Genomic DNA, 9,230 nt, shown 5'->3' with positions numbered 1-9,230 from the left:
GAGGTCTCCGGGCCCGCAGAACGCAGTGCCCCCAAGCCCTCTGAAGGGCAGCCGGAAGCCTTCCCGCAAAGGCTTGGGGTGGGCAGGTTGGCGTCCTCCGGGCTGCCCTGGATGTCCAGATGAGGGCTCGTTTGCCTCCCTGATCCCAGCCAGAGTTCCAGGAGGTCGGGCTCGTCCACGCCTTGGGTGCCCTCAGTCTCGGGTTGCACATGGGTTACCAAAAAAAGGCGGTACCCTTCCTCCGGATTACTAGGGGCAGGGTACACCGGAACCCCTCGCCTGCTGGGGGCTCTCAGCCAGTGACCAAATGGGCTAGGACCGGTCAAATTCCACCCTGTGCAGGGCTCCATCCTCCAGCCCGCCGCGTGGCAAAGTGCCAGGGACTGGCTCCATGGGGCCATGGTGGTCCTCCCTTGAGCGTCCGGGCCCGAGCACTCTGGCCAGGCGCTCCCTACACTGAGCTCCATCCTCCACTCCGCCATTGGCTCGGGGTGCATCTGGCATTCCTCAGCTCACTTTGGGTTCAGGAGTTCAGGTAAGGGGCATTTGGTGGCCCTGGGGTGGAGGGTGCCCTCCCCACCCCGGGCTCCATCCTCGGGCCTGCCGCATGGCAGGGCACCCGGGATGAGGGCCTTGAGGAGGCCTCTCCTGCGCATGCCGGACCAGGACCTCTGTCCGGGCTTAAGAGACCAGGCTCCGTCCCCCTGCTCCACCATGGTCCCAGGACGGGGGTCCGTTGGGCCCAGGTAGGACTCCCTCCTGCTTCGCCCACTGTCTGGGGGACCCCGGGTCAGAGGTCCGTTGGGGATCCCAACCGCAGCCCCTGGCCTGAGGCCATGCCGAGCCCGCGGGACGCAGAGCCACCGAGCCCTCTGAAAGGCAGTCGGGAGCCTTCCCGCGAAGGCTTTGGGCGGGCAGGTTGGCATCCTCCAGGCTGCCCTGGAAGTCCAGATGAGGGCTCGTTTGCCTCCCCCACCCCAGCCAGACCTCCAGGAGATCGGGCGCGTCCACCACTTGGGTCCCCTCAGTCTCTGGTTGCACATGGGTTACCAGAAAAAGAAGTACCCTTCCTCCGATTTACCAGGGGCAAGGTACGCCGGAACTCCTCGCCGGCTGGGGGCTCTCAGCCAGTGACCAGATGGGCAAGGGCCGGGCAAATCCCACCCTGTGCGGGGCTGCATCCTCCGGCTTGCCACATTGCAAAGTGCCAAGAACGGGCTTCATGGGGCCCTGGCGGTCCTCCTTTGGGCGTCCGGGCCCGAGCACTCTGGCCGGGCGCTCCCTACACTGGGCTCCATCCTCCGCTCCACCATTGACTCGGAGTCCATTGGGCATTCCGCAGCTCAGTTTGGGTTCAGGAGCTCCAGCAGGGGCCCTTGATGGCCCTGGGGTGGATGGTGCCCTCCCCACCCCGGGATCCATCCTGGGGTCTACCACGTGGCAGGGCACTTGGGACACCGCCTTGAGGAGGCCTCCCCTGTACGTGCCGTCCTGTGGGGCCTTTTGGCCAGGGTTAGTGGACTGGGCTCCGTCCCCCTGCTCTACCCTGGTCACAGGACAGGGGTTTGTTAGGCCCAGGCAGTCCTTCCTCCTGCTTTGGTGCCTGGGGGACCCCCCTCTGCAGCCCGGGGCCCAAGGCCCAGCCAGGGTCTCCGCACCCCTGGGAAGCAGAGCCCCCAAGCCCTCCAAAGTGCAGGTGGGAGCCCTCCCGCGAAGGCTTGGGGAAGGCAGATTGGCGCCCTTCGGGCCCGGCCATCTGGTCGCGCCTTTCCCCTTGGCCATCTGGTCCCGCACAATGCTTTCTAATAGGGTGACCAGATGGCCAGCCTGCCCTGGCAGTCCTGATGAGGGCTTGTTTGCCTCCCCTATTCCAGCCAGTGCTCCACGAGGTTTGGTGCGTCCATGCCTTGGCTGCCCTCAGTCTCGTGGTGCTCAGGGAGAGCTTACCTCTGCCCAGGAGCCCTGACGGGGTCCAAGGGCCCATGGCTCATTCTCCTAGCCGCTCTGCCAGGGACCTGAGACGGGTTCCGCTGGGCCCTGGGAGCCTGCCTCTGCTTGGCTGGGTACAAGAGCTCTGAAGGGTCCCCCTGAGGGCCCCGGGGAGGGTGGCCTCCACACCTCAAGCTCTATCCTTGGGCCTGCCACGTGGCAGGGTGCCCGAGATGGGGTCCCGGGGCCCAGGGTGGCTTCCCCTGCACCTTTGGGCCTGGGAGCCCTGGCTGGGACCATGGTCCCTACCGGGCCCTGGGGAGGGCGCTACCGCCCTGGGCTCCATCTCCTGGTCTGCCGCTCTGCCAGTGGCACAGGACTGGGTTATGGCATGCCCAGGGAGCCTCCACCTCCTGGGCTGGGTTCAGCAGCTCAAGCCGTGGCCCCTGAGGGCCCTGGGGAGGGTGGCCTCCCCACCCCGGGCTCTGTCCTTGGGCCTGCCACGTGGCAGGGCGCCCGGTACAGGTTCCTGCGGGCCCGGGGAGGCTTCCCCTGTGCCTCTGGGCCTGGGATCCCTGGCTGGGTCCTGGGGCCCTGCTGGGCCTCTATTTGGGTGCTCCAGCCCTGGGCCCTGTCCCCCGACCTGCCACTATGCCAAAGGCCCGGGATGGGGCTCAGTCATGCCTGGGAAGAACCCCTCGCCTGGCTGGGTTCAAGATCCCTGTCCGTGGCCCCTGAGGGCCCTGGGAAGGGCAGCCCCCCCCTCCCGGCTCCATCCTCTGGCCTGCTCCATGGCAGGGTGCCTGGGATGGGGTCCCATGGGTCCTGGGAGGCTTCCCCTGTGCCTCTGGGTCCCAGAGCCCCGGCTGGGTCCAGCGGCTTGCAGGGCCCCGGGTCGGATGCTCTAGCCCTGGGCCACGTCCCCTGACCTGCTACTATGTCAAAGGTTTGAGATCGGGTTCCGTGATGCCCGGGAAGCTCCCCCTCCCTTGGGTGGGTTCAGGAGCTCTGTCCGTGGCTCCTGAGGGCCCCGGGAAGGGCAGCCTCCCCACCCCGGGCTCCGACCTCAGGCCTGCTGCATGGGAGGGTTACCGGGACGGGTCCTGTGGGCCCAGGGAGGCTTCCCCTGTTCCTCTGGGCCCAGGAGCCCCAGCTGGGTATAGGGGCCTTGTCGAGCCCCCGGTCGGGTGCTCCAGCCCTGGGCCCCATCCTCCGGCCTGCCGCTATGCCAAAGGCCTGATAGACGGGGTTCTGTCATGCCCGGGGAGCCCTCCTCGCTTGGCTGGGTTCAGGAGCCCCGTCCTGGGCCCCTGAGGACTCGGGGAGGTGGCCTCCCCACCCCGGGCTCCGTCCTCAGGCCTGCAACATGGCAGGGTGCCTGGGACGGGGTCCCATGGGCCCAGGGAGGCTTCCCCTGCGCCTCTGGGCCCGGACGCTCCGGCTGGGTCAAGGGGCCCCACCTGGTCGGGTGCTCCAGCCCTGGGCCCCGTCCCCCGGCCTGCCGCTATGCCAAAGCCTCAAGACGGGGTTCCGTCGTGCCCAGGGAGCCCCCCTCGCTTGGCTGGGTTGAGGAGCTCCGTCCAGGGCCCCTGAGGGCCCCGGGGAGGGTGGCCTCCCCACCCCGATCTCTGTCCCTGGGCCTGCAAAATTGGCAGGGTGTCCGCGGGCCAGGGAGATTTCCCATGCGCCTCTGGGTCCGGGAGCACCAGCTGGGTCCAGGGACCAGCTGGGCCCTGGGTCGGGTACCCCAGCCCTGGGCCCTGTTTCTGGCCTGCCGCTATGCCAAAGGCCCGACAGGTATGGTTAACCCGCTGAACCCCATTCATGATAGGGATTGGGAATTGCAATTATTTCCCATGAATGAAGAATTTCCAGTAAGTGCGGGTCATAAGCTCGCGTTGATTAAGTCCTTGCCCTTTGTACACATCGCCCCTCGCTACTACAGATTGGATGGTTTAATGAGGTCCTCGGATTGGCCCCGCCGGGGTCGGCAATGGCCCTGGCAGTGCGCCAAGAAGACGATCAAACTTGACTATCTAGAGGAAGTAAAAGTCGTAACAAGGTTTCTGTAGGTAAACCTCCAGAAGGATCATTAACGGCGGAGCTGCCCAAGCGACTGACGGCACCAGCCCAAAGCCCTCGGCTGTTCCCTGTAAGCACACCCTAGGCACAGGGCCTGGCCCTGCCCTCGTGCGCCCCATCCGGCAGAGCGGTTCATAGCCACTTAGGGTGCTTGGGTGAGGACCGGGCCTTGGTGGGTCTTCCTCCGCCGGGGGTGGACCCGAACAACCGATGTGTGAGGGAAAGGGGGTGAGAGGTGGTCCCCAGGCCCCAGTCCCTCTCAATTGGATGGGCACAGCAGTGGGCCCTCCTAAGTCAGAACCCACACTCACCCGGCACAACACCCACGGTGGAGGGAACCGAATGGCAGTGCCTTCCTGGGCTGGGACAACCGCCCCTGAAAAGCTCTCCCACCCCATGCTCTCCTGCACCCTGTCCCAGCCCAACCGGGCTTCGGTGATCGTGGAGCAGCCCTCCTAGGCGGCAGGGTGGCCTGGAGGAGAAGGAGCTGAGGACCTGCAAGGTAACCCCGGATGTTCTCGGTGGAGGTGTGCGGGATGGGGAGCAGCCTGACTCTTCTCTTTCGGCGTCTCCGACCCAGGCAAGGGTGGGGTAGGCTACTCACAAGCCTGCTGGCAATGCTCGGGCCACAGGTGGGGCGACCCTCCCTCATTGCCAGGTACCCGTTTCGACCCGGTCCCGTGCGGCTGGGCCGAGGGGTTTGAAGACTCGCGCGGTCCCTCCTGGTTACTCCGGGAAGAACTGTTGGCGGTGGAGCTGCCTGCTCCCATCACACTGGGAGCACCCCTCACCTACGGGTGGGTGGGGGGGAATCCTGGGCCGAGCGCCAACGGTGCAATTTGACTTGCAGAGGGGAAGCCTTGAAAGGGGCGCCTGGGCCATCTCGCCGTGCGGGCGGTGGATGGACGCCTCTCCTGCACCCGCAGGTTCGTGAACATTTTCAAAAGGTTCCCTGTGACTCTTGGTGGTGGATCACTCGGCTCGTGCATTGATGAAGAACGCAGTTATCTGCGAGAATTAGTGTGAATTGCAGGACACATTGATGATCGTCAATTGCCCTGGGGCTTCCCTGGAACGCGGCTGGGGCCGAAACAGGGTTAGCTTTGCTTCCCTTTGAGCCCCCAAGGTCAGATACCCCCAATTGTCCATGACAGGGTGCCTTGCTGGGTACTGTCCTAGGCCTTGCCTCGCATCCCTGCTGCAGCGGAGAGCAGAGGGCCAGCGACCGGTCTGCCCGGGCCGTCCCGGAATGCCTGGCTGCGTGCCACGCATGGCTGTCTGGGGTGTCCTACTGGCTGCCTGCGTGCACGTGCTGTGGACGCCCACCTCCGCAGCCGGCATCCTGGGGAGGGCGAATCCCCTCTAGATCTGATCCGGGGATAGAGGTTGTGTTCTGCAGGGGCCTTGCCTTCCCAGTAGGCCTGGGCAGTAAATTCTGTTCCGCTCGTGGAATTTGTGGAATTTGGGTAATTTTGCGTTCTACGGAGAACAGGAAATTGCCCAAAATTCTGCGTTCCGCGACATCGCAAAATTTTTGCTTGTTCGCGTTCTCAAAATGCGTGTTCGCGATATATTTACCCCCAAGCACACAAACAGCGATTGCGAACAAGAAAAAAGCATCACGAACAAGCAATTCTGCGTGTTCGCGGAATTTTTGCATGCTCGCGGAGATTTTTTCACCGTTTCGCGGAGATTTGCGTAACTCGATTATGCAAATTCCGCCCACCCCTACTTCCCAGGTGGCTCCCCCTGACGCTTTGATGTTTTTTCTGACTACAACCTCAGATCAGACGTGGCGACCCACTGAATTTAAGCATATTACTAAGTGAAGGAAAATAAACTAACCATGATTCCCCGAGTAAAGACGAGTGAAGAGGGAAGAATCCATCACCGAATCCCTGCCCGAGGCGGGTGTGGAAATGTGGCGTACAGAAGACCGACTCCCCGACGCCGCTCAGGGGTCCAAGTCCTTCTGATCGAGGCACACCCCATGGACGGTGTTAGGCCGGTAGCAGTCCCCGGCACGCCGGGATCGGGTCTTCTCGGAGTCAAGTTGCTTGGGAATGCAGCCCAAAGTGGGTGGTAAACTCCGTCTAAGGCTAAATACGGGCACGAGATCGATAGCCAACAAGTAGCGTAAGGGAAAGTTGAAAAGAGCTTTGAAGAGTGAGTTCAAAAGGGAGTGAAACCGTTGAGAGGTAAATGGGCAGGGTCCGTGCAGTCCGCCCAGAGGATTCAACATAGCAGGAAGGTTTGTGGCCCGGGAGTTGCAGATCTCCTCTGTGGGACCGTCGCCCAAGCCCTACCCATCCCTCACAGGGAGCATTTCCTCCAGGGCGGTATGCCGCGACCGGCTCCGGGTCGACTGGGAAGGCTTCGGAGTGGCAGGTGGCCCTCCGCTTGGCAGAGGGTGTTACACCCCCCTGGTAGCAGCTTTGCTGTATCCTCTGGGCCGAGGGAGATTCGACTGTATCCGCACCCTGTCTCAGGTACTTGCTCCCGCCCGTCCCTCGGGCGTGCCTGGCCATGAAAGGGGGGACAGGGTCCCCTGCTCCTGGCGCGACTGTCGACTGGGGCGGACTGTGCTCAGGGCACCCCGACCGCATCGTGCTGCTTGACGGGGAGGCCCATGCTGGGGTCCATGGGTCTGCGGCGATGTCGGTTACCAACCCGACCCGTCTTGAAACAGGGACCAAGAGGTCTAACATGTGTGCGAGTCAGAGGGCCGAGCGAAACCCTGTGGTGCAAAGAATGTGAGGGCCGGCACGCAGCGGCTGAGGTGGGATAACGCTGCGCTTCCAGCGGCGGGCGCACCACTGTCCTGTCTCGCCTGCTCCATCAGGGAGGTAGAGCATGATCGTGCATGATAGGACCCGAAAGATGGTGAACTATGCCTGGGCAGGGCAAAGCCAGAGGAAACCCTGGTGGAGGTCTGTCATACAACCTGGGTATGGGGGTAAAGACTAATCGAACCATCTAATAGCTGGTTCCCTTCGAAGTTTCCCTCAGGATAGCTGGCGCTCGGAGCCCCCAGTTTTATCTGGTAAAGCAAATGATTAAAGGGCTTGGGCCAAAACGGTCTCAACCTATTCTTAAAATTTAAATGGGTAAGAAGCCGGGCTCGCTTGAGTGGAGCCGGGCATGGAATGCGAGTGCCTAGTGGGACACTTTTGGTAAGCAGGACTGGCACTGCGGGATGAACCAAACGCCGAGTTAAGGCGCCCGATGCCGACGCTCATCAGATCCCAGAAAAGGTGATAGCATGATAGTGAGAAATGGCGAAGCAAACAATCACAATTCAAGATGGGGTAGTTCCTGGGGATTAAAAACCCTGTTAAGATGGCGTAAGTAGGAGCTGTCTTTTCCAGAAATCATTAACCTCCTCACCGAATTTGACAAACCAGCACCTGCTTCAAACAATGCAACAAGCTATAACGATCCAGATCATGATAAAGGCCCTAGTTCCCCCTCCGTAGCAGAAGAAGACACAACAGTAGACCTCAGCGAAACCATTGAGTTTGTAGCCTCCTCAGCCAAGAATGACATTGTTACAACCAACTTTGAAAATCTACCTGATGTGTATGAGGTCAGCAAAGAATTAATAACAAAGAAAAGTGACTACACAATAAAAAGTCACATATTGGAAATACCCAAATGAAAAGTAAAATGTGACTTGTGTGGAGACATATCGGGAACCTTTCAAGAATTGAGAAAACATGTCTTCAACAAGCATAAAGGTTTCTATCTCAAAACGTATTGTTCAAAATGCGACTAAGAAGCCGAATATCAAAATATTGCATGCCGTTATGCCAAATGTAAACCACAAAAAGGAGAGCTGCTATTCCTGTGCAGCTTCTGTGACTTCAGATTTGGAACAAAGATTGGAGTTTCACAACATGCTCGGCATACGCATCCAAGAGCGCAACATGAGGCTAGACTAGCAGCTCTAGCAAGCAGCAAACCATCAAAATTATGGTCACAGGAAGAAATTCTGCTGTTAGCAGAATTGGAAAAAGTGTATGAGAACAAGAGAAATATTAATGCGCTGATGGTTCCACATTTTGACTACAAAAACAGAAAAAAAATTGCAGAAAAAAGAAGAGATAGAGGAGATAAGAGTACAAAATCAGCAAAAGATGTACTACAAGCATCAAGTGTTTCTGGGAATGACTCTTGCGATGAACCAGAGGTTACAGTGGAAGTAACAACAGAAAAACGCAAAGACTTTATCAATCGCAAACGTGCGCAGAAAATCAAAAACTTTGATGAGCTGGAGGATAGAATCATAGAAGTCGAGAAGTACACCCAAAACATAGAGCAACACAATGCTGCTATGGATCTGATGGATGAGATAGTGACTTATATCTCAGAAAACATAACTGATATAAGTCCTGTACCAGCAAATCGTAGAGAACCAGCAAGCAAACTCAGTATTGAGCCTATGAACTTTGCTCAAGATGAGCACCAGAATGCCTCAGTAGAAAACAAGATGACAAAGAAAGACAAGAGAAACTGAAGGTTTAATAGGACACACAAGAAAAATTATGCAAAACCAAAGGGCAGCTATAGAGAATACCAGGCAATGTTTAAAAAAGACAAAAAGAAAATTGCCTGGAATATCACTGATGGGGCAGAAGATGCCACTTGCTAAATCAGTGCTGATTAAATTTTTCAGTGCTACAAAAGCATAATTGAAAAAGAAAACATTCCATTCCATTTCAAAAAGCTTTATTTTGGTTAGGTATAACCATAAAAGCACATACATGTTAAAACAGTACATATTCCAAGTAATCAATTTTCATAATTCTTAAAATACATCAGCACTACAAAATATCAGAAATAGGAAGATAAAATGTAATTTTTTTTTTTTTTAATTAAATTAGGTCTAAAAGCAATAAAAACATAAACAGTTACATGTTTGCACAAATTCATTCCTGAGTACAATTAATAATAGAAGGACTACGTAATTTAGCTAATGAGTTTCCTTCGCAATTGCCACATTAAGAACAGGAACTTTGCAACTACAGCGACAATCACAGGACTAGTATCTGTTCTCTTAATCCTGTAAAAAGCGAGGTAATTTCTAATGCCCAGGTTTTTGCATAACTGAATAACCCACTTACTCCGAATTACAGCGTAAGTTGGGCAGAAAAGTATAACATGGAGAGGAGATTCCTCCTCCTTCCTGCAGCCGGGACATGGGCGGTGGGGACCTACCG

The 9,230-nt window shown here is 57.8% G+C and overlaps 1 pseudogene; it reads left to right on the top strand.

Moving 5' to 3' along the window:
• The first annotated feature begins 4,967 nt into the window (after window positions 1-4,967).
• On the top strand, window positions 4,968-5,111 carry LOC144825713 (5.8S ribosomal RNA; annotated as a pseudogene).
• The last annotated feature ends 4,119 nt before the right edge of the window (window positions 5,112-9,230 follow it).

Source organism: Lissotriton helveticus, chromosome 3_1, assembly GCF_964261635.1.
Source record: "Lissotriton helveticus chromosome 3_1, aLisHel1.1, whole genome shotgun sequence".
Taxonomy (NCBI): domain Eukaryota; kingdom Metazoa; phylum Chordata; class Amphibia; order Caudata; family Salamandridae; genus Lissotriton; species Lissotriton helveticus.
The sequence above is the reverse complement of the archived record's forward strand: the minus strand, read 5'-3'. Positions and strand labels throughout refer to the sequence as shown.